The sequence below is a fragment of the Buceros rhinoceros genome, unplaced genomic scaffold (assembly GCF_000710305.1).
Source record: "Buceros rhinoceros silvestris isolate BGI_N320 unplaced genomic scaffold, ASM71030v1 scaffold10272, whole genome shotgun sequence".
Classification (NCBI taxonomy): domain Eukaryota; kingdom Metazoa; phylum Chordata; class Aves; order Bucerotiformes; family Bucerotidae; genus Buceros; species Buceros rhinoceros.
In genome coordinates this window covers 40,183-46,879 of record NW_010399480.1, presented here as the reverse complement: position 1 = coordinate 46,879, position 6,697 = coordinate 40,183, and positions in this window count along the sequence as shown.

Genomic DNA, 6,697 nt, shown 5'->3' with positions numbered 1-6,697 from the left:
CAAAGGCATGGCCAACAGTGTATCCATGTGCTGCAGACAGGCGATTACTCTATAAATCACAGTTAAAGGAGAACTCTACTAGCCGGCACTAACAACAGTTCCATCCCTTCTCTGAGAATCTCAGCCACCGTGATCGCAGGCAAAGCCAGAGATTTGGCAGGGCAAAAATTGCTATACTAAGTACTGCGACAGATAAGCCAGCATCAGCACTAACCCCAAAGACCACAGGTCCCCGAAAAAGTACGGGCATCTCCACTGACTGAAGGTGTCTTGAGGGGACAACTTCTAAAACTGATGCAGATGAGATGATGGGGTACCTGACCCAAAGGGGGGTGGCCACAAGGGTATGATGAGCTGTTCTTGAGAAGCACGGGCTAAACCACTTATCATGATGGTTTCATTGCAGAGAACAGTCACGCACTATTAGTGCTGAAAGATTTCCCAGCCCTAACGGCTAGGATTTTAAGAATCTATTTAACTTTGATAGTCTATAGCCCATCACTAGGAGTCTGCTTAAAGGTGTGATTGCTCTTCTTTGTATTGGAATTGCTGACAGATCCTTAACTATTATGGCGCTTACCAGCAGTAACCCATTTAAATAGAAAGAAAGAGGAGAGCATAAATGGCTTGTGCTGTTTGAATTTGATTTACCCAGCAGCAGAAAAAAGTTCCATGTATAGATCCTTGCTACACTATCCAGACCATGATTCTGCCCTGCTCTTTGTATACCAATATACTATAAAGTTAGAAAATGCATTATCCTGGAGGAAGGATGCTACACTGATGGAAATCTTGGTGCTGCTTGTTTTTGAACTGCAATATGTGGCATTGTAATTCTGTGTCAGTGATTTAAATGCACTGATAGAGTTGGTGACAGCTTAAATGGCTCCAGCCCCCAGCCTTCCCTCACCCCTCCTCCCTGCCTGCAGTTCGACTCGCTAAGGGATGGAAGGCTGACAAGTTCTGTGCAGGAACAATGGAGAGTGGGAGAGTAGGTGGAGAGACTGGTAATTGTTTAGGGTGGGGTTTTTCTAGTGTTGTTTTAAAATATGACCAAATATGGAGACATTCCACCTTCTCTTTTCATGTTGAAGTGCAACTAGCTTTGAACCCCAAGAGAGGGTGGCTGCATGGCCATCCACCCTATTGCCCCTGCCCTCCAAGCAGGAGGAATAAAGAGAAAGAAAGAAGGTGACTGAGCAGCCCTACAGGCTGCTTTCATCTCCTTGTACCTGTTCGGCAGTGACAGGCTTCTGACAGCCATCTCTCTACATCAATCCTCTGCTTTCTTGTTCCTTATTCCCCTCCCACCTCCTGCCAGTACACAGCAGTGCCCAGCACACAGTGGGACAAAAGAGACCCTCCATGTGGCTTTGCCCTCCTGTGTTACTACTGAAGGTCAGCCAGGTGTGCTGCTCTGCCTTCTTCTCTGGAGCCGCTCAAAGGGATAAATGGGTCACCACCTTGGTTGTTAGGAAGGCTGAAAGATGAAGCAGGCAACTGCAAGTGCAGGTGACAAAACGATCATCGTTTCTCTTAAGATGCTTAAAATGAAGGCTGTCACTCAACACACCAGAAGGGCAAGAAGACAACCCAAGGCTGGAAAAATGCAGCACACACACACACCAGGCAGAACTGAACCCCACTTGGAAATAAGGTACCAAAGCATCTTGTTATCACTGGCACCCCTCTTAATACATCAGAGACTTCAGGTACAACCTCAGCAACTCTGGAATGGTCTAAAAATACTGAGTGATGGATGGTGCAGTACCACACTCCTGATTTACATTTGTTAGAAGCAAACATTCACAACTCACTGAGAGTAAATATGTGATGCTGTCATTCCTAACTGGTGGGAATAAAAAATGTATTACCCTGCTCTTTATCATGTGCCCTGACTCTATTTACACTTTCTCTCTTATGCATGCTGATATAGGTATAATGGAAATGGAAAGGGTATGGAAAGGATATCCGTCAGAGAGGAAAAGTCAGTGACTCGGGTTAATCTTGTATCTTGAAAAAGTCAGTGGTAGGTGTGTTTTCTTCAGACATCTAGACCTCAGCACTTCATGAGGTCGCTCCTAGCACAAGTTACATACTCCAATTCTTTGTGTTCAGCAGATAACTACACATTTACTGGATGAAAATAAAAGATGCCATCTGCAAGACAGATGTAGGAGACTCATGAGTCTGCCACTGTAAGCAGTAGCAGGTTTCCAAAGCCCTGATTCATTGCATCCAACTTCAGCTACTTAAATTCAGCACCTGAAATGGAAACTTCATCATATACAAGGCTCCTTCTCCAGTCAGGAAGAAACAGCCCCACAGTGTAAAGCAGATCTTCAATAGCGTCTTGTTTACCATGGACCACACAGAGAACCTTGGACAACTATATTCCTAGTTGAAGCATTTCAGTTAAGTGCCTAAAATTAGTTGGGATGAATCTAGATCAGTATTTCCTGATTTCACCTTGCAGGAAACCCTCTCTCTGTCACTTCTGACAGACAGATTCTCCACTCTGGTTAGCCCATAGTGCCAAAGCCCACTGCTCATCCACTGTATTTACAAGCAAGCTCTTTCAAATTCCTTAAACTTACAAGTAATTCTCTATAAGCATCCAAAAAGGCACATAATTTTCCATCAAATTCCTTCTTTTTCAGAAGGTATTGTCAGGCAGGTTAGGCTGCTGGAATGGGGTAACTGCTGTTGACTAACTCTGTATGAGGAAGTGTGGGGAGGTTAGAATTTGTGTCCTTAGCAGAAGGACAGCAACCACTGCCAGTGGAGGAAGGAAGGGCTCAGCAGCTCAACGGGATGGATAATGTGGTCGGGGACAATTCTCATCAGAGGATAACACTGGGAGGCTCTGGGCGGTTGAAGGAAGGGAGCACACAGCTGAGAAGGGGTGCTTCTGCGGCATGGATAGGTTGGGGTTACAAACTGCTGCAGACAGAGGGTTTGGCACCTGGTATGTGGAGCCAGGTTGGATTCTGGCCAACTCTTGCCCAGTCACAGCTCTGGAGCAAGAGGAGTTATATGAAAAAAACTCTGCAAAAGCACCTTAATGAAAAGACTGAAATCAGTGACACTCCCAGCTGGTTGTTTAAAATGACAATGTTTTTATTAGTGCTAAAATAGGGTGGGAAAGAGAAGGAGTGTTGTGTAAAGTGTGTGCTGGCCTTTGTGCCTGCTGCTGGGGGTGTGATCAACACCACCAGCTGGCAGCTCTTTGGTTAAGAAAAAAAAAATAACCCAATCCTGGAGAATGCAATGTGAACAAGAGCAAGCAGAGCACTCAGCAGAGTCAAAAACAGCTGTCGAGGGACCCAGGCTGTCAAGGCACAAATTGCAGTCAAAGCCAGTAAGAATTTCCTTCTAATACACAGGAAGTTCTCTCCATCACTCGAGCTTCCACACACACTCATTCCTGGCCTCCCACCACCCTGCTTTTGGTAGTGCAAAAGCAGGTACCTTTGGATTGAAAATCTTGAGACATGCTGCCCATAGACGCTTGGCCTGGAATACAACCACAAGGTGAGGAGTGGAGAGTGGGCTCTGGCACACACTGCAAATTTGCAAGTTTGGTGGTTCATGCAAGATTTGGGACTTGGGAACTCAAATCCTAGGAAAACAGCTTGTAGACCAGAAAAATGTTCACGGTCCTGTCCTGCAGACCACCACTGCCATGGCAGCCTCAGCTCCCATCCGGCTCTGCAAACATATTTCATGCACTCACTGCTCCACCTGCCATTTCTGTCCTGCAATCCAATGCAGCTCACTTGATTTCACTCAGTTCTGTCCTGATGCTTCCCCTGTTTTTCAGTTCTGCACCACATAGATGATGTAAATCCAGTTCTTCCCTGAAACACCCTCAAGTGTTCTAGAAGTCATTTTATTTTGATCAAAGTCAGTCAGCTATGACTGAACTATGTGCTGTGTTGTTTGCAGTATACCTGTACTGATGCATTCACAGCATATTTATCACCAGAGGAGATGAGCAGGTTTTTTTCCCTTTGATTTACTAATTAAACCTATTTTTATAGAGATTGAGGGCATTCAAAGCCTAAAGACCATCCTTCTTTCCTAAAGCCAATAAGGTGAGACAGAACCAAGCTTTAGGAAGAGTTCATTAGCTTGGGACTGAACCCCTTCTCTGACACTGACCTACTCTATGACTTTGAGCATCTTACTTTACCATGCGTGACAAATACCAATTAACTTGCTGCACTGAGAAGTTCTTAGCATATACTGTGATGAAAAATGAAGTGGGAGAACTTTGAAAAAATTAGCTGGGAGGTCAGACCTAGGCTTGAGTACCTACATGTATCTTTAACTGAGTAATAACTCAGACTTTGAAAGAAAAAAGGTGAGTTAAAAAAATTAAACCAAAAAATAATTGTGCAGCCCTTAGCTCCAGATAATGGCAGCGTGAGAAATGGGATAATTAAATGATTTATATGATTTCAGAAAGAAAACACACTTTTCCTGGGCATGCACAAGGTTATCTGTGTCATTTAATTAACCCGCATGCAGGAGAGGAATTCTCTGCTGTTATCTCTTGATCCCAGGCCTGCGATGTCTGCTGGGGGTTATTTTTTGTTTTTGTTTTCAGAGTTAGGTTGTGGTTTGTTGTTTTTTTTTCCCCTAGGGATCAGCAAGAGCTGAAGAGATTGCTATAAAACAGAAAAGAAATCTCTTTCTAAAGATTCTTTAGAATGGTACTAACTGGGGAATGCTTTCTATCAGTTGTCTTCGGCAGGATACTGATGAGGTTGCCATCTCAGTTCCTTTCCTGTTGTTGGGAAACAATGTAATTTTGCTAGCTCATCATTTCTGGTAAAGGGGAAGAGCAATCAGCACACTACCCTCTAATGACCAAGATGTGAGCACAGGCTCCCCTACTGCCTCCTGCCTATTGACTGTGAGACTCCTCTCCCCACAACCTCACCTCCTTGGTTCCAGCCCTCTCCTAGCTAAGACCTCACACTGCACCTCTCTTTTTCAACTGCCCCTCGATCAAGCTTTAGTTTTATTTGCTCGACTGCCAATATGCAGAGAAAACTGTGCCTATTTATAGAGAGAAGTATGGGAGTCCCTAGGGGGAGGACCAGACAAGCAAGAAGCAGCTGAGAAAAGGACTCGAACGTGTAGGTGTGGACACTGGCCAAGGCATCAGTCTTCCAGTGGAATACAATGAAATTGTATTGAACAGTCTCTGCCAAACCTGCACAGCTTCTTTGCTGTCAAGACTTAGTGGAGATGCCAATGAACACCTCGTACATGAAGGCTCAGCTTCCTTCTACCTCCTCTGCGCACGATGGAGGCTCAGCTGTAAGGTGGCACTGAGTGACAGAAACCTACCCCTGTAGTATTTGTTCTGTCCAAAACTCTGATCAGCCCAATATTTACACTCAAGAAAGACAGGGACTGCTGCAAGAGCGATGGCGCTGCTCAAACTTTGCTTTCAAATTTGGTCTTTCTAGAACACATCCCAACCTGTGCATGCTACAAGCCAACACTTCTATTGAAGATGTCAAGTAGCAATATAAATCACGAGAGTGGTGAGTCTATATATAGTAGATAGGCATGTATAGGGGAAAGGGAGTAGATAGACAGATACATACGCACCATAGAAATGTTTCTTAGAAGCTTTTGACAGTGTTCTTATATCCTTGTCAGGAAAACCAGGAATATGTCTGAAAGCTCATATATAAAAGACTCCCTCTCCAGCTTAAAATTGATCTGTGTCTTCCTCTTACGTTGTCTACACACAGACTCAGTGGCATCTCATATTTTTCTACCATTTGACATTGCTGCGTCAGCCCTCTAAGCAAGCCACAGAAATCAAAGGTTGTTACTGCAAAGCCTCATTCACAGTAAAGGGAGCTGGAGATCCGTTCAAAAGAAGTGATCCCTCCAATCTGGTCTGAATAGCAAAGCAGTTGTGGTCTGAGAAGTGACAGGGCACAGGGCTGTTCAGCTCATGCTTGTGAATTTCTGCTCTTGTTTTGAGATCTTTGCAATGTCTAAGCTTGCTGATACTTGTTTTGTGCGAGTAAGCAACACTGATACAATCTTAACCGGATGTGGTCATCGAGGCCTTGAGGAATGGCAGTACCAAAAGTAGCTTTCAATGTTTGAAAGTTAAAATTTGATGCTATAGAGTACTCATTCATTCTGGGAACTCCTCTTTCCTTTGTCAAATGACTGCTTTTGGTGGTAAATTAAAATCAGATTCCTGAAATTATTATCGTCCTCACCCAACTGCAAAGTCATTCTACCTGAACGTGCCAGGCTGAAACCTGTGACGGTTCAGGAGCTGATTCACAAGCAGATCAGACACCCATGCCTTGGGTGCAGAGGTGTCTGTCAGAGGAGAAGGGAAGATCACCAGACAGGGGAGGTCACCACTTAAAATTGCCTGATCTTAATCTAGAACAATTCTGTCACACTCTTCCCCTTCATAGAAACTGGTGGTGTCCCTCTTCAAGCCTAAGACAACCTCAGAGGCCAGAAGGGAGCTGGGACATCCCAATGCAACAGGTGGTGGGCCATGATTGAACAATTTGTGACAGTGGGTCTGCCTCACCATACTGGATTTTGTATCTATGAGAAGAGCAGGCTTTCCCCTAGAAAGGCTGTTAAACTTAACAGCTCAATAGAAGGGAAACAGCCTTGCAGTGATTTTTGCAAGGGC